Source organism: Microtus oregoni, unplaced genomic scaffold (genome assembly GCF_018167655.1).
Source record: "Microtus oregoni isolate MIOR12 unplaced genomic scaffold, Mior012 000052F_004, whole genome shotgun sequence".
Lineage (NCBI taxonomy): Eukaryota > Metazoa > Chordata > Mammalia > Rodentia > Cricetidae > Microtus > Microtus oregoni.
In genome coordinates, this window is record NW_024543816.1 from 369,185 (window position 1) to 387,618 (window position 18,434).

Genomic DNA, 18,434 nt, shown 5'->3' on the forward strand with positions numbered 1-18,434 from the left:
TCCTTCCTTCCTTCCTTCCTTCCTTCCTTTCCTTCCTTCCTTCCTCCATCCTTCCCTCCCTTCCTCCCTCCCTCCCTCCCTTCTTCCTTCCTTCCTTCCTTCCTTCCTTCCTTCCTTCCTTCATTTCTTTTTGAGACAGGGTTTCTCTGTGTAGCTCTGGCTGTCCTGGGACTTTATTTTGTAGACCAGGCTAGCCTCAAACTCACAGAGATCTACCTGTCTCTGCCTCCTTAGTGCTGCAATTAAAGGTGAGCACTACCACCACCCAGCCCATAAATTATTTTCTGATCTTAACTCATGTATGGTGGCACATGCACACCCACGCCAAACACACTAAATCTAACAAAGTTTATTTTATTATTATTTTATGTGCATGTGTGTTTTGCTGACATGTATATCTGTGTATCATGTGGATGCACACAGAGGCCAGAAGAAGGCATCAGATTCCCTGAACTGGAGTCATAGACAATTGTGTGCTACCATGTGGGCACTGGAAATTGAGCCCAGGTCCTCTGGAAGAGCAGACTGTGCTTTTAATTGCTGAGCTATCCCTCCAGCTCCCCGCCAAATTTATTAAAATGAGAAATAAGCGTGGCTTACATTAAGTTATTAATTTGTTTGTTTGTTTGTTTGTTTTCGAGATAGAGTTTCTCTGTAGCTTTGGAGCCTTTCCTGGAACTAGCTCTTGTAGACCAGGCTGGCCTCAAACTCACAGAGATCCGCCTGCCTCTGCCTTCTGAGTGCTGGGATTAAAGGCTTGTGCCACCACCACCCAGCTCTTAGGTTACTTTTATATAGGTGGTGTTTTTGTAATAAACTTTTCTTTTCCTGCCAAGCAGTGCCAAATTCAAATTCACATGTAAATGGTTTATAGGGTGACTATCAAAAAGTATCCTGGCCGCCTGGGATTACAGGTATGTTCCACCACACCTCCCTGGGCTAGAAAGTAGGTCTTCTAGAAGGAATGACAGAACGGTCTCAGACTCGCCAGAAGACTGTCGTAGAACGACCTTCTCAGGGTAAGCTGGCGTACAAGAGGATTTCAGGGCCTCAGGACTAGGAATTTCCAAGACTATTTTAGCTCAGAGGCTTTGTGAAGACAGACTGCCATGTAGATAAAAAACAAAATATGAGGGGCTGGAGAGATGGCTCAGCAGTTAAGAGCATTGCCTGCCCTTCCAAAGGTCCTGAGTTCAATTCCCAGCAACCACATGATGGCTCACAACCACCTGTAATGATGTAATCTCTTCTGGCCTGCAGACATACATGCAGACAGAATAGTGTATACATAATAAATAAATATAAAAACAAAATATGAACAAGTAACATGGACTAGAAGAATCTAGTGTAGAGTTTTTTAAGAATCGTAATGGAAATTGTTTTTTAAATATTTATTTAATATTATGTATACAGCATTCTGCCTGCATACCTACACACCAGAAGAGAGCACCAGATCTCTTTGTAGATGGTTGTGAGACACCGTGTGGTTGCTGGGAATTGAACTCAGGACCTCTGGAAGATCAGCTAGTGTTCTTAACCTCTGAGCCATCTTTCCAGCCCATTTGTATGTTTGTTTGTCTGTTTGTTTTGTTTTTTCCAGTAGGGATAGACAAGCTGTTTTGTCTCCAACGCTCAGTTCAATACTATCTGTCAAGGTTACTATTGATCATATTTTGTTTTCATGCTGTTGGGGAGTAAGTCCTGAATCTTGTATGTGCCATGAAAGCCTTCTACCCATGAGCTACACCCACAGCCTCTCAATACCATTGTGATGACCACATTCTCTCAAAAATTCATTACCAATGGGCAACTCATCTAAACTGAAATCTCAAAAGCAAAGCATTACTTCTTCCCTGGTTGGTGAGTTATTCCAGCTATCTGATTTGTGGGTGGGATGTTCTTAAAGAAAGCATTTCCTTGCTTCATTTCACTTTTGTGTCAGGATCTTGTCATGCATCTCAGGATAGCTTAAAACTCAAAATCCTTTTATCTTTGCTTCCTCAATGCCAGGATTATCGCCAACATTACACCCATGCACATTTGAAACATCATTTTCTGTTTGCTTTTCACTTGTAAAAAGGAATTTTTAACAGACACCTATTGTGTGTCTGTGTGTATATGTGTACACATGTGTGTGGTACGTGTGTCTTATGACTTGCCTATGAAAGGCAGAGGACAATTTGCAGAAATTGATTCTTTCCTTCCACGTGGGTCCCGGAGCTCAAGTTGTCAGGCTTGGCAGCAGGCAGCTTTCCTCTCTGAGCTGTGTTGCTGGCCCCAAATGTAACTTTTTGGAAAATGGCCTCAGTGCAGTCCAGGCTGCTTTGGAACTGAGCAGCTCGCTAAGGCTGGCCTCGACCTTGTGGGGACACTTCTGCCTTAGGCTTCTCAAGTGCTGGCATTACAAGTGCAACCCACTGCTGTAACTTGCTTTCTGTTGCTTTGCTAAAATACTCTGACCAAACGCAACACAACACCTGGAGGAAGGGTTTCTTCGGCTTTCACTCGCAGGCCACAACTGATCATGAAGGGAAGTCAGAGCAGGAACTCAAGGCAGGGACCTGCTCACTGGCTTGATTGCTTTTCGTTTTTTGTTTGTTTTGTTTTGTTTTTAGAACACTACAACTAACCGTCTTTTTTGAAACTTTGTTTTTTACTTTTTAAATGTGCAGGAGTGTTTTGCCTGCATGTATGTCTGTATACCACACGTCCATGGATGTCAGAAGAGGGTAACTGGAGTTACAGATGGTTACGAGCTGCCATGTGCTGGGATTAGAACCCAGGTCCTCTAGAAATACAGCCCATACTCTTGACTACTGAGCCATTTCTCCGTCCCTAATGCTAGCTTTCTTTGATTTTTGGTTTTTGAGACAGGTTTTAACTATGTAGCTCTGGATATCCTGGAACTCACTATGTAGACCAGGCTGGCTTCAAACTCAGAGATCTGTCTGCCCCTCCCTTTGAATGCTGGATTTAAAGGCATGTGCCGTCATGTCCAGCCAAGGCTAGCTTTCTTATATAGCCCAGGCCCGCCTGCCCAGGGATGGGGCTGCTCACTGTAGGCTGGTCTCTCCCACACGACAAGCATAGACATGGTCACAGACCAAACAGACTGGGGCGATTCTTCAGTCACAGGTTCCCTGCTCTCAAGTGACCCTAGGTGGTGTCAAGTTGTCATTAAAAGTGAAACAGGATATCCAACATGCCCGCCTAAATTATGTGTGTGTGGTTTGTTTGTTTGTTGTTTTTGTTTTTATTTTCTAAGACAGGGCTTCTCTGAGTAGCCCTGACTGTCCTGAAACTTGCTCTGTAAACCAGGCTGGCTTTGAACTCACAGAGATCCACCTGCCTCTGCCTTGAGTGCTGGGATTAAAGGCGTGCACCACCACTGCCCAATTTAAGTTGTGTTTTGAAACAAGGACTGGCACTGTAGCCCAAGCTGGCCTGTAACTCAAAATGAAGCCCAAGCCTATCTAGAAGTCATAGCAATCTTGCTGCCTCCACCTCCCAAATACTGGGGTCATAGGCATGAACCACTTTTCCTGGCAAAACTCATGAAACATCTGGCTAGATATCTGGGATGGAATCCACGGCCCGGGAAATGCCAGGGAAGCACTCTACCACTGAGCTATAGTCCCAGCAACCACTGGCAGCTTAAAGAGAACATCTGGGAGAGAAAGCAGAACAGAATCCCGACAGAGTTCTATTAACAAACTTTAGCCTTGTCCCGAGTCACAGGAGGGGAAAACAGCATTAGCCACTACTGCGAAGCAGGAACCAGGGTGTGAGCCACCAAGTCCAACTCAGATGTGGTTTCTCAGTTAAATATTCTGATGGCCATCTCAGGATTCCTCCTGTTTCTGGAATTTGCTGTCCTGAGGTTTCATCCTCTTTGGACTCCCTGAAGGAGAGTTGCAGTTTTGGCTGCTATGCTCAAGTTTTTGAACAATTTAAAAAGGACAAAAAATTGTAAAAGTTGTTCCTAAACACTGAATATGTGCTTTCTAAGGACAATATTCTCTTTCAAATATTTTTTATTCCCTGCCCCATGTGTGACGTTGTGTGTGTAAGAGAGCACACAGCTTTAATCTCAGCACTCGGGAGACAGAGGCAGGCAGATCTCTGTGAGATTGAGGCCAGCCTGGTCTGCAGAATGAGTTCCAGGACAGCCGTGACTGTTACACAGAGAAACCCTGTCTCAAAAACAACAGCTGGTACAGGGCAATTCTGTCAATTATGTTTTAAATAAACACTGATTGGCCAGTAGCCAGGCAGGAAGTATAGGCAGGAAAACAAGACAGGAAGTAGAGGTGGGGCAATGAGAACAGGAGTATTCTGGGAAAAAGGAAGTTCTTTCCCCAATCCTGCCCAGACCACTGAAGAAGCAGGATGTGCCCCGCTGAAAAAGGTTCCAAGCCATGTGGCTAACGTAGATAAGAATAATGGGCTATATAAGTTACAAGAGTTAATAAGAAGCCTGAGCTAATGGGCCAATCAGTTTATAACTTATGTAGACCTTTGTGTGATTTTCTTTGGAGCTTGATTATAGGAACTGGGCAGGACAGAAACCCCAACAAGCAGGCCCTCATGTTACAAACAACAAAAAGGATGAGTGAGACAGAGAGAGCCAGAACACAAGGTAGCGTGAGAGCTCATGAGAAAGGAGAGAGAAAGAGGGAGAGGTAGGGAGGAGGACAGAAGGGAGGGAGGGAGGGAGGGAAAGAGAGAGAGAGAGAAAGAAACACAATACATTTATGAGGTCACAATGTATGAAGTCAGAGGACAGCTACTTGGAGTCAGCTTTCTCCTTCCAGCATGTGGGAGCGTGTGGGTTTTAAGAATCAAACTCAGGTAGACAGCCTTGGCAGCAAGCCCCTTTACCTTCCGGTCAATCTGCCAGCCCCAGTATTTTTAATTTTTACAGTGCTAGAGATGGAACCCAGGGACTTTCCATGCATGCTAGGCAAGAGTTCTACTACTGAGCTACAGCCCCAGACCAAGGATATTCTCTTACATGACTACAGAACAAGGACTGCAATCAAAAAATTACCATTGATACAATATTATATAACATTCAGTCCATAACTACATTCAGCCTATACTTCCTTTAAATGCCCTAACAGTGAAAAGGTTATTTTTTAAAATTGAGGTATAATTCAGGATTGAGTATTCATTTTAGTTATCCTGCTCTTTTAGTCACCTTCTATTTGAAATGCATCCTTAGTCTTTCTTTGGTTTTCAAGACTTTTCTGAGGTGTTCAGGCCAATGAGTATATAGAATATCTTCCAATTTGGGGTCTCTGCATGTTGTTTGTGATTTGAGAAGCTCTGCTTGAAACCATGGAATAGCATCAATGAAAGCTGAGAAGTCCTCAAATGTCTCATGATACAAACCGTGATGCAACCACAGACTTGACTAGTAGGCAGCCAGGAAAAATGACAAGAGGATATTTTCCAACCTAGGAAAATATCTGTGGTTTCTAAATAAAAAATCTTAATAGGTTTAAGAGAGCTTTGTATAAAAGTTGTTGCCTTAGCTGGCCTGTAACTCACTATGTAGACCAGGCTGGCCTCCAGCTCCCAGAGATCCAGGAAGCTGAGAGCAAAGGAAGGATAACCCTGCCCAGATTAACTGGTAACATTCAAATTCAGTCCCAGGCTTTTTGGACATACCCCCCCCCCCCACTTGAAACCTTACTGTTATTGTTTTTTTACCTGGTTATTGTCTGGGCCCTTTCTTTATGGGATGGTGGAAGAAGAGGAGGTGGTGTATGGTTGCTAAGGGGTGCATACCACAGGTGGTTCTGTTCCCATGATGCATCTGATTTTAATCATATACACACCCAAATATGCATAAGTACAGGCTGGTAAAAAAGAAGTTTTCCCTAAAAGGTCACTTTAGGACAGTTTACCTAACTGTGTGTGTTCCTCAAAAATAGTTCACATCAGCCCTCTGCCTGTCAATCTCACATAACCCTGGGAACATGCTTGAGTAGAAACTGACCACAAAATGGGTATTTTAGAAGATAAGGGAAGAGAAACTTATTCCACTGTTTGGAGTATGGTGTAGCTGCAGCTTGATAAAGGTGGGCATCTTAGGGTGCCAGGCTAATTGTTAAAGGAGGGGTGCATGTATGAACCAAACCAAGTGGCACTCCAGATTGATAAGCTATCCCTGTAACTTGCCTACCTCACACGGACTTCAGCTTTGGGTTTTGTTTGCTTTTGAGTCAAGGTTTCATACAGTAGACCAGAATGGGCTGGAACGCATTATCTATCTCAGACTGGCCTCAAACTCATGACAGTCCTTTCTTGGCTTCCTAAGAGTTGGCATTATGGGTAGGAGGCACCTCACCTGGCATGTGTGCTTCAAGTTTTGAGATACCTTTACCATGTAGCATTTTTCATAAGCAAATCAGTTTTTTAAAAAAAAAAGAAAGAAAGAAAGAAAAAAGAAAGAAAGAAGCACTCTATTTCTATTGGCACTCCATGCTTCAGCTTCCGTTACTCTTATTTCTCTCCTGCCCCTTTATCTTCTCGGTGCATATAGTTTACACAGCCTTATATCTGGGCAGGGCTGCCTTCCCTTTGCTAATGAACTACCAGCTTTGGGGTAGATTCCTATTACATCTTTGCCAGCAAGGAAGAATGTGTGGAGTCTCTGGCTTTTTTATCTTGATCCTACTGTCATTAACACAGACGTCTTTTTGGGGGTCATTTGCAAAAGCAGATTAGCTAAGGACCAAGAAACAGCATTTGAACTATTGGGAATATAATTTAGAGGTAATAAATAAGTTAATTAGAAAGGAACACTGGTTTTGCAACAGGCACTGCAAACTTTGCTGGAGTGGGTAAGTGTATAAAAAATAAAACTAAATAAAAATGGGATGTGTGAGTGAACTTTCGAGAAAACTCCACAAGCAGAGACGGAGGAAATGGTACAACTGGACATGTGGTATACAGGAACAAAGAAAAATGGGGGGGGAGTGGAAGTGAGCCTGGCACCATCACAAAGCAATCACCTTCACATCAAGTTGACAGAGAAAGGACAAGAACTTCTTCCAAAAAAAGACTAACATCTAATGAACATGGACAGAGTAGAAGGGAGGAAATTCTGAAAATGGTTAAAAAATAAAAGTGGGATTGACAGGAGGTGTAAGCAGGAAGAACAGAGAGGATACTGCCGGTGACATGACCCAGTCAGTCAAGGTGTTTGCCACCAAACTGATGAACTGAATTCTATTCCCAGGACCCTGTGTTTGAAGAAGAACAGAAGTGACTCCTGCAAGTTGTTCTTTGATGTGGTTATTTGGGGGCTGAGCAGCTAGAAACAAACAAGCAGGCTCCTACAATAAATTGGCACTCCAACCTGTGCTAGCTAAATCCACATAAAACCTGAGAGGGCTTGGAAAGGAATTCTAGACATTAAAAACAAAGCTCAGCTGCATGTTTTGTTTTGTTTTGTTTTTTTTTGTTTTGTTTTGTTTTGTTTTGTTTTGTTTTGTTTTGTTTTGTTTTGTTTTGTTTTGTTTTGTTTTGTTTTGTTTGGATGGACTTTGCTTTCTGGCAGCATGCTGCAGCTCCTTTAAGAAAAATCTTTCTGATTCAGCAGTAGCTAAAGCAAAACAAACAAAAAAAAGTGTGTTTTCTAAATGGCGGTTTTCTGGTCCATGCTGCCAGCATGAACTCTGACTTTTTCAGAAGACCAAACATTTAAATGGAGTTTGTGAAAAGACTGCTATAAACTTGCTTAATGGCAACATAGGCCTGCTGTGTGCCTGAAAACGGGACTATGAACATGGCGCACCCCGAACAAACCTCTGCCATGTTAGATTGGGTGGAGCCAAAAGGCAAAACAGCATCAGTGGTAGCGAGGCCACTTAGCATTTTAAGAAGTGTTCCTGGACAGAAAAGGATTTCAGATACATAGTAAAATAGATTCAGATAAAAAAAACACCTCTAACAGAGACCCACATTGGAGACTGAAGTCTCAAGGTCCAAATCAGGAGCAGAAGGAGAGTACGAGCAAGGAACTCAGGACCGCGAGGGGTGCACCCACACACTGAGACAATGGGGATGTTCTATCGGGAACCCACTAAGGCCAGCTAGCCTGGGTCTGAAAAAGCCTGGGATAAAACCGGACTTGCTGAACATAGCAGACAATGAGGACTACTGAGAACTCAAGAACAATGGCAATGGGTTTTTGATCCTACTGCACGTACTGGCTTTGTGTGAGCCTAGGCAGTTTGGATGCTCACCTTACTAGACCTGGAGGGAGGTGGGTGGTCCTTGGACTTCCCACACGTCAGGGAACCGTGATTGCTCTTAGAGCTGATGAGGGAGGGGGACTTGATCGGGGGAGGGGGAGGGAAATGGGAGGCGGTGGCGGGGAGGAGGCAGAAATCTTTAATAAATAAATACATTAATTTAAAAAAAAGAAAAAAAAACACCTCTAAATGGGTCAGTGTTGGATAAATGTACATAGGCTTGGGAAAGAAAAGAAAAATATAGACAGTTATAAAAGGAAGTGGTTTTTAAAAAGGTAAAGTCTTTAAAGAGACAGACAGCCATAAATAAAAGGAGTAAAGAAAAATAAGCCACGTAAAGATGGAATAAACACAGAGAGCCTGGGTTATGTATATTATTGTGTTTTCTTTGAATATTTTGACTGTAAAGGAGCAAAGTACAAAGAGACATTTCATTGTATAGGCTGCTAAGCTAATCCGGCATATATGTTTTAAAGTTATCTTGACTTCAGAATTTGGGTCTAAGGATTTTTTGCTTGTAGTCATGTTAGCTAGGTTTTCTAGATATATATAGATATAGATAGATAGATATATTTCAGTTAGATAGGTATTCTTCAAATTTTTCAGAGACCTTCAGAATATGGCATTTAAAATGTTTAAATTATTAACTTAAGACTTTTCATGACAATGAGACATGTCTGATCCTGGTAGCACCAATTACTTCAAGAGGAAGATGGGCATTGAAGAGGCTCCTTATGGAGTTTGCTAGCCATTTGGGTAAGAAACTGCTCTTGCCTAGACTGCTTGATGTTATGCTGTTGCTGTATGAACTGGACATGCAGGACCCACAGAGAAATTACTGATGAACTTGCCTAAAGGTGAGACCATCCTTTGGGGTTCCTGCTTCATGTAAGAGACTGCCAGACATTCTGCAGGGCACAGAAGAAAGTAATTGACAAACTGCCAGTATAGGCAGAACTGTCTTTGAAATTTTTCTGCTTTATGGAGAAGTCTACCAGATACTATGGGCCTGCAGGCTGAAGATGAATGATCCAACATTACAGAAGAACTTTGGGTGACTGTCCAGGCAGAAGATGTCTCTGTCAATTCTAGAATTTTGGAAGTTGCTTACAATGCACTTCCTGTTTACTTATGTAATATTATATTTGATGGAATTGAAGATTGGATAGTTATAATTATGGTTTTCCTTAGTTATGATAAAAGATAAAGTAGATATAACTATTGTAACCTTAATTCTTGCTTGATACCTGTTTTGTTATATGTAATCTTGCTATGTTAAAGTTAAATCTCCCTTTTTATTTAGACAGAAAAGGGTAGGTGATGTGGGAGGCGATGTATGCTGTGAATATGTTTTATTGCCATTGGTTAATAAAGAAGCTGCTATTGGCTAATGGTTTAACAGAGTAAAGTCACGTTGAAAGAGATATAGAGAGAGTAGGCAGAGTCAAGGCGAAGCCATGTAGCCCCATCAAAGACATAAGCCAGATGGAACCTTGCTGGTAAGCCACAGCCACGTGGCAATACACAGATTAATAAAAATGGGTTAAATTAAGATGTAAGACCTAGCCAATAAAAAGCTAGAGCTAATGGGCCAAGCAGTGATTTAATTAATACAGTTTCTGTGTGGTTATTTTGGGGTTGAGCAGCAGAGAACAATCAAGTAGCCTCCTATAACACTTTGACCTCTGAACACATGCCATGGCACATGCAAGCCCACATATTAACACACATGTAATAAATAAATAGATTGGATGGATGGATATAAAAAAGAAGAGAGGATGGATCTAAAAGACAGAGGGACAGAGTCTGAGAAACTTAGGAGCAGATGGAGTTGGAGATGGAAACAATCAGCTAGCAGACAGCAAGAGCTCAGGTCAGGAGCATTTAGTTTGGAACTCATGCTTGAGTAGATATCACCTTGGCTAGAAATATCCATTAGAGGAGCTGAGGATATCTGTGTGGAGCACACAGGTGATGCTGAGAATATAGCATGGCAGAGACTGGAACCTCAGTGCTATAGTCTGAGCTAGTGTCTCCCAGAGGCACATGTAAAAACTAGGTATGGTCAGAAGCATGGGAGAAGACTTTCTAGAACTTGCTGGTTGAAGCTCGTTCACCAGATAGTACCATTAGGAGGCTGTGGAACCTTTAAGGAGTGGGCTAGAGGTTATTGGAGTGTGCCAGTGTATGACAGGAGCAGTTTTATGTGCTCTTGTCATGGAAGGCCTCATTAGAGACCCAAAGGAATGCACCACCCATCTTGCCCTGGAAGTTCCAAATCTGACAGCACAAATAACTCCTTTTTCATGGTGTGTGTTTGGGGAAGGGGCACATGCATGCATAGATGTTCATGTGTGTGCATGTGCACGGGAAGGCCAGAGGTCAGTGTTGGGGGTCTCCCCCTGTCATTCTCCAGCTGGTTTCTTGAAACAGGGTGCCTCACTGGACCTGGAGCTTACTGATTCAACTAGCAAGCCCTAGAGATTCTCCTGTCTTGCTTTTCCAGAGCTGAGATTGCAAGCACATGACAACCATACATAGCTTTCTATGTGGGTGCCGGGAAAAAAAAACTCAGGACCTCCTGCTTTCACGAGCAGCACTTTACCAACTGAGCCATCTTTCCTGCCCCTCCTTTTTCTTTCACGTGCGCGCGCGCGCGCGCGTGTGTGTGTGTGTGTGTGTGTGTGTGTTACATGGTATGTTTGTGTATACTCACTCATGCATATGTGCATTGAGCCTAGAGATGAATCCATGTCCAGCATCTTTACTTAATGCTCTCCACCTTATTTGAGACGGAGTTGCTGACTCAGTCTGTAGCTCCATGCCCCAGCATTGGGATTAGATGCATGCACATCTATATCTAGCTACCTTTGACATGTGTGCTGGGGAATCCAAACTTGAATCGCCATTCTTACGCATCAGGCACTTTACCCACTGATCTCCCCAGACTTCCTCCTCCACCTCCCTTGTTTCTTTAGATAAAGGGTTATATAGCGCAGGTTGGCCTCCAACTCACTATGTAGCCGAGGATGACCTTTAAGGCCTGATCATCTTCCCTCTGCCTTCCAACACTGGCAAACGCTAAGCTTACACAGGTGTGCACTATCATGCCAAGCTAAGTAGTGTCTTATAGTGGCAGAAGACTAAACGACACAATCATGGGACATTAGGGTAGGGGAAGTAAAAAGGTCAGAAAAGGAGTGGAGCTGTCTTAAAGGAATGAAAATCAAAGTGAGAGTTTCCAGGAAAAACTCAAATAAATGGATAACAAAGTGACTATTTCAGGTTTTGTGTTGATCTTTCTAGGAGGTGATCTATGAGCTCCTGGCTACATTTCCAATTTCTGGATTGGAATTGTTATTGAAGTGTTCCAAAGTTCACAGCAGAGGCAGTCTGTAGACTCACCCTCCTATCTGCCTGTTCCTCAGGGAGAAAGGAAATATGTCGGGCCTTCTTCCTAAGCAACACGCTTTTCAAATAAGATTTATCTTTATGTGTGCATATGTCTGCTTGTCTGCATGTGTGCCAGGTGTGTGCAGGTGCCCACAATGGGCAGAAGAGGGAGACAGCTCCCCTGGAACCCAAGTTATAGGTGGTTCTGAGCTGCCTGATGTGGGTTTTGGAACTGAATCCAGGTCTTCTCTAAGAGCACCAAGTACTTTTTAACCTGAGTCATCTCTCAGCCCCCAGCATTGTGCTTTGTATACAAAACTGCTTTAGTCCCAGGACAGCCAGGGATAAAGTGAGAAACCCTGTCTCAAAAAAAAAAAAAACTAATAAGCCTAAATAAAATAAATAAATAAATAAATAAATCCTGCCACTACTATTTTGTGGCAACTTGCCATCTCCATCACAGTCATGGAACTGTAGCAGAGGATAATCTTGAACTTCTGACCCTCCTGCATGCACCTCCTCCATGCTGGGATTATAGGTAGGCAGCGCAGCACCATGCCTGGTTTATGAAGTCCTGGGAATGAAACCTGAGAGTTCATGCATATGCAAGCACCCTACCAATTGAGCTCTGTCATTAGCTTTAAACACAAACTGTCTTGTTCGACATTTTATCCTCATACCCCCAATATTCTGGTTAGCTCGTTGTTGGGGAATATTATGTTCAAGTGTGTGACTTTTGTTTACGCTGCATTTGTTTAACTCTGTGAAGCTGTGTTACTGTGCCTGTCTATAAATGCCGGATGGGCCTCATAAAGAGATGAACAGCCAATAGTGAGGCAGGAGCAAGGATAGGTGGGGCTAGCAGGAAGAGAGAAAAAATAGAAGGAGACCCGAGAATTAAGAGAGCAATGAGCAGGGGCCAGCCACTCAGCCACCTAGTCAGCCATGGAGTAAGAAGGAAAGTAAGATATACAGAAGTAAGAAAGATAAAAGTCCAGAGGGAATAGGTAGTCAGTATAATTTAAGATAAGAAAAGCTGGCTGGAAAGAAGCTGGTTATTTATAATTAAGACTAAGTCTCTGTGTGTGATTTATTTGGGAGCTGGGTGGTAGGCCCCTCACAAAACCAAAAAGAGGAAAATGCCACACAATAGCTCTCCTAAGTTATTAGGGTACATATGATAGGTTGAAATGCTTAAGAACAATTCTTTTAAGACATGCCTACAAAGAATGTTGTATTTAAAAATAACATTAAGCCTGACATAGGGATACACACCTTTAATCCCAGTACTTGGGAGGCAGAAGCAAGCAGATCTCTATGAGTTTGAGGCCTGTCTGGTCTACAGAGCATATTCCAGGACAGCCAGGACTGTAATAGTGAGACTCTGTCTCAAAAAAAAAAAAAAAAACAAAAGGCCACTTTGGAGGCCTGGGGAGATGACTCAGTGGATAAATCACGTGCGTGCAAGCACAAGAACCAGAGTTTAAATTCCAGGAACCTACGTAAAGTCTGGAATACAAGCCTGTATTTCCAGTGTTTCAACAATGAGCTATGAAGTAGAGATAAGAGGTGGTCTGGAAACCCACAGGCCAGCTATCCTGGGGTATCCAGCAGCAAAGAAGGCACAAGGCAAAGACTAACACCCAAGGTTGTTCTCTGACCTCCATATATGTTGTCTTGGAAAGTGTGTGTGCACGTGCATGTGTGTGCGTGCCCATACATACACTTCCAATTCTCTCTCTCTATCACACATACTCCAACTCTCTGATTAGTATTTTTCTAAACCATGTATCTTCCTGTGTGTGTGCTCTGTAACCAAAACCACATGAAACCAGGTTCCAATGGACCACTGCTTCTAGGTGCTAATAAATCAACATTAACTAGAGAACATAAGCTTATTGGGGTTTAAGGATCAGGAACATTTGAGAATAAGTCTTTGTATTCAATTGTCTGGCTTACCTCTGGAAGGTAAATGGTTGCTGGCCCCACAACTACTGAAGTTCTAGGTTACAAAAAGTGCTCTCAAGAAGTCATTTGATTTTGTTGCCTCCCTTATTTAACAAACTGGCAAAGATCAACTAAGCAGAAGCATGATCAAAGGCTGGCTTACTAGTAAAACAACAAACCTATTTATTTATTTATGTTTTTTGAGACAGGGTTTTGCTGTAGCTTTGGAGCCTGTCCTGGAACTCACTTTGTAGACCAGGCTGGCCTCGAACTCAGAGATCCACCTGTCTCTGCCTCCCAAGTGCTGGGATTAAAGGCGTGCGCCACCACTGCCTGGCACCAAACCTTATTTTTATAATGTTTAAACATTTGAAAAAAATTTCATGTTTCACTAATGTTATAGTACCAATTAGCATAAAATGCAATGAGGAATTAGAAAAAAAAAAGCCGTGTTGATTCACCCTTGACTGTATTCATTTAGACACTTCCATGCTGGCTAGCCAGCATAATGGGTCCCTGTTTGTCTGGGTTTTCTTTTAACTAATAATTTCTTTTCAGCCATGTAAACATTGCTAAATTGAAATTGCTTGCTCCTGCTACATAAAAAATCATTTTTAGCAAACAAAACAAAAGCTCATTTCCTGGCTAGTCTTAGACTGTATTTATGCAAAGCCAAAACAAGCAGCTGAAGTTAGAAGTTCAGATGATGCTTTTCTTTTTTCACAAAGCTGACCAGCTGTTAGACGCAGTCATAACTGTGGGGATAAGAGCCACCACACAACAGGAAGAAAGGCTATGGGAGTTCTTCAATAAACGAGTATGGCCTTGTCAAGCCATGGAACTAAAGCAAATATGACCCTGAGTGGAGAAGCAGGCCTAACTGGAAACACTAGACTCTTCAGAAATCCAGTGAAAGGGAAACGACTCACCAGCAGTTAGTAAGCAGAAAATCAATGTGTGTTGGGGTTAGGGGGGAGTGGGGACAAGGTCCCACAGTAGCCTAGGCTGCCCTTGAACAAGCTCTATAGCTGACCTTGAACTCCTGATTCTCCTTGCTTCCACCTCCCAAATGCTGAAATTTCTGGGGTGAGTCATCATTCCCAGCCAGGATAAAACCTTTGAATTCTTTTGTAAATGAAACAGTGCCAGGTTTCCCAAGGACAATTCATATTCATGTATTACTGAGATACTGTCTCTTTGGCCTTCACAGTAAAATCTAAAACCCATGTAATGTATTTTTGAAAAAAGAACTATACCATGCTTTTCCCCCAATTTTAGCACCCCCCCCTTTTTTTTGAGACAGTGTCTCATATTATAGTCATGGCTGGCTAGAACTCACTAGGTAGCCAGGGCTAGCCTCAAACTGATGACAATCCTCCTGTCTCACCTTATAGGTTTGAGCCATTATGGCTGCCTGTATCCTTCTAAAGTGGAGAAGCAGGTAAACTTAACCTTTTAAATGGCATGGAATTTTTGGATAGCAATTCTTATCACACCACAAGACATACATAGCTCCACATCTGGAAACTCAGCTTAAGACATTACTTGCCTAAAAATGTAAAGGTGCATGTAAGACTAGGTAGAAAAAATCTAGTTCATCCACACCTTCAAATAGGGCCACTAAGAAGAACATGAGAAACTACATGTGCTGACATTGTATGTGCTGAAGTGCAGAAGGCAAGGTACAGAATTGAGTAGCATTTCAACATTAATAAGTGTGATCCTATTCATGTTCAAAGAAAACTGGGGCTGGGGAGATGGCTCAGCTGACAAAACACTTGCTGTGTGCACATGTGTGAGGCAGAGTTAAGATTCCCCAAACCCACACAAAATGGCAGGCATGGTGCACAGCTGTAATCCTAACATGAGGAGGCAGCCAGGCAGATCCCTGAGCTCTGTGGCCAGCCAAAGCAGCCGAGTCATGATGTGGGAGTGTCATATATCAATCTGTTGATTTCATTGGTTAAGCAATAAAGAAACTGATTGGCCCTGATAGGTTAGAACATAGGTGGGAGGAGTAAACAGAACAGAATGCTGGGAGGAAGAGGAAGTAAGCTCAGAGACGCCATGCTCCCCTCTCCCGGGTAGACGTGATAGCTCTGCTCTCTGAGGCACACGCAATGAAGCTCCGACACAGGATGGACATAGGCTAGAATCTTCCCGGTAAGTGCACCTAGCAGTGCTACACACATGATTAGAAATGGGCTAAATTAATATGTGAGAATTAGCCTAGAAGAGGCTAGATAGAGATGGGCCAAGCAGTGATTAAATGAATACAGTTTGTGTGTTGTTATTTCGGAGCATAAGCTAGCCAGGCAGCCGGGGTGCTGGGGACGCAGCCCTGTGCTCCTATTACAACAGAGTCAGTGGACTCCAAGTTCAGTGGAACACCCCATCTCCAAAAAGTAAGGTAAATGACAATTGAAGAGTACACTTCATGTTGATCTCTGGCCTTCCCATGCACCTAAAGGTCTTTAGACACACATGGGGGGTGGTGGTTAGGGGTGCTTTGAAAGAAAATGGCCCCTAAAGGGAGTGGCACTGTTAAGAGGCGTGGCCTTGGTGGAGGAAGTGTGTCACTGTCAGGGTGAACGTTGAGGTCTCCTATGCTCAAGCTATGCCCAGTGTCACAGTTCATTTCCTGTTGCCTGTGGATCAAGACTGTCAGCTTCTTCTCCAGCACCAGGTCTGCCTGCATGTCACCATGTTCTGCCATGATAATGAACTAAACCTCTGAAACTGCAAGCTACCCAATTAAATGTTTTTCTTTATAAGAGTTGCCAGTCAATAAAAACCCCAAGATAGACAGAGAGAGTGAGTGGGGGTATATCTTGTATCTGTATAAAAGCATGTACAAGGTATGCAATAATTTTGGAGACTCAGTTGAGCAGAAACGGGAGATTTCAAATTCGGCTTCAGATACCTTTCTGTATTTTAAATGTGTATAATGACAACACATTAAATTTGGTTATGTTGTTATTTGAGAGAGAGAGAGAGAGAGAGAGAGAGAGAGAGAGAGAGAGAGAGAGAAGGAGAGAGAGGGAGAGGTGTCTCAGGTAGGGGGCTGGAGAGATGGCTCAGTGGTTAAGAGCATTGTCTGCTCTTCCAAAGGTCCTGAGTTCAATTCCCAGCAACCACATGGTGGCTCACAGCCATCTGTAATGGGTCTGGTGCCCTCTTCTGGCCTGCAGGCATACACATAGACAGAATATTGTATACATAATAAATAAATATATAAATATTTAAAAAAAAGAGAGGTCTCAGGTAGCCCAAATTGTCCTCCTGGGTAAGGCAAGTGCTAGGGACTATACTCACGTGATATCATTCCCAGCTTTAGTTTTGTAAAATGCTTAAATAAAAGGCAGACAACATAAAATTCCTTTTGAAAAGTGTGTTCATTCACTCACCGCTAAGGTTCAGAGATGACTTCAGAAGAGGGCTGGAAAGGTTCTAAGAGCCAGAGGATCGGGGAGTGTGCTATGTGAGTGTGTCTTCTAGTAATGTCAGAAGCTACACTTGAAGTCTCACCAGTAGGAACATCAGCTAAACAAGGACAATGCCAATAACCTGCTAACATGGAAGGGGGAAAGCCCAGTAGGCCTCAACGCTACCCAGAGAACCATAGGCAACTCAGGAGTGCTGAGAGCAGGAGAAACAGTCTTCCTCAGGGAAGAGTGCCAACTGGTTACCCAGTGCTCAGCCCTGAAATATCCATATGGCTAACATACAGAAGGAGACACACATATGCATGTAACAATTAATGAAAAAAGACGCCATGAATTTGAAAGGGAACAAAGAGGATTATAAGGGAGGAAAGGAAAGGGGAAAATGATAAAATTATTATAATCTGAAAAAGAAATTAATTGAAAAATATAAAGTGTGTTATTCATAACTTCAGCATATTTGTAAGGTCATACAATCACCAATTATTATCTTATTTAAGACACTCGTCACTGCCAAAAGATAACCACCTATATTAATAGTCCCTCAACTGCCCCATCTCTGTAGCCACCGGCAACCAATAATAATCTACCTTTTACCTTTGACTTTCTGAGAACTTCATATAAATTGAATCATACCATTTGTGAATGTGACCTATTGTGTCTGGCTTCTTTTTGTTGTTGAGACAGGGTTTCTCTGTGTAGCTCTGGCTGTGCTGAAACTCTGTACACTAGACTGGCTTCGAACTCAAGAGATCCACCTGCCTCTGCCTCCTGAGTGCTGGGATTAAAGGTGTGTGCCATCACTGCCCGGCTGGTATCTGGCTTCTTTAAGCATGTTTTCATGGTTCATCACCACTAAGCATATATCAAGAATTTGCTCCATTTTAAGGCTATAGATTACTTTTTCTGTTTTTAATTATGTGGGTACGTGCATGCACGCGCTTGTGGGCGCCTGCAGAGGCCATAAGAAACCATTGGATTCCCTGGAGCTGGATTTACAGAAGATTGTGAGCCATAGGGTATGGATTCTCAGAACTGATCCCAGTCCCTCTGCAAGCCATCTCTCCAGACCCTAGATTACTTTTAAAAAATTGTGTGTGTGTGTGTGTGTGTGTGTGTGTGTGTGTGTGTGTGTACACGCATGGCTGCAAGTGTCTGAGGAGTCCAGAAGAGGGGTGGAATTTCTTGGAGCTGGACTTTACAGGTGGTTGTTAGCTGTCCAACATGGGTGCTGAGAACTGAACTTGGGTCCTCTGTAAGGGCAGCAAGCATTATCTCCTGAGCCATTTCTCCAGTCTCTACAGATAACTGTTACAAAAGATTTATTTCTATCTGGTGGTTGTGACATACGCCTTTAATCCCAGCACCCAGGGATCTCTGTGAG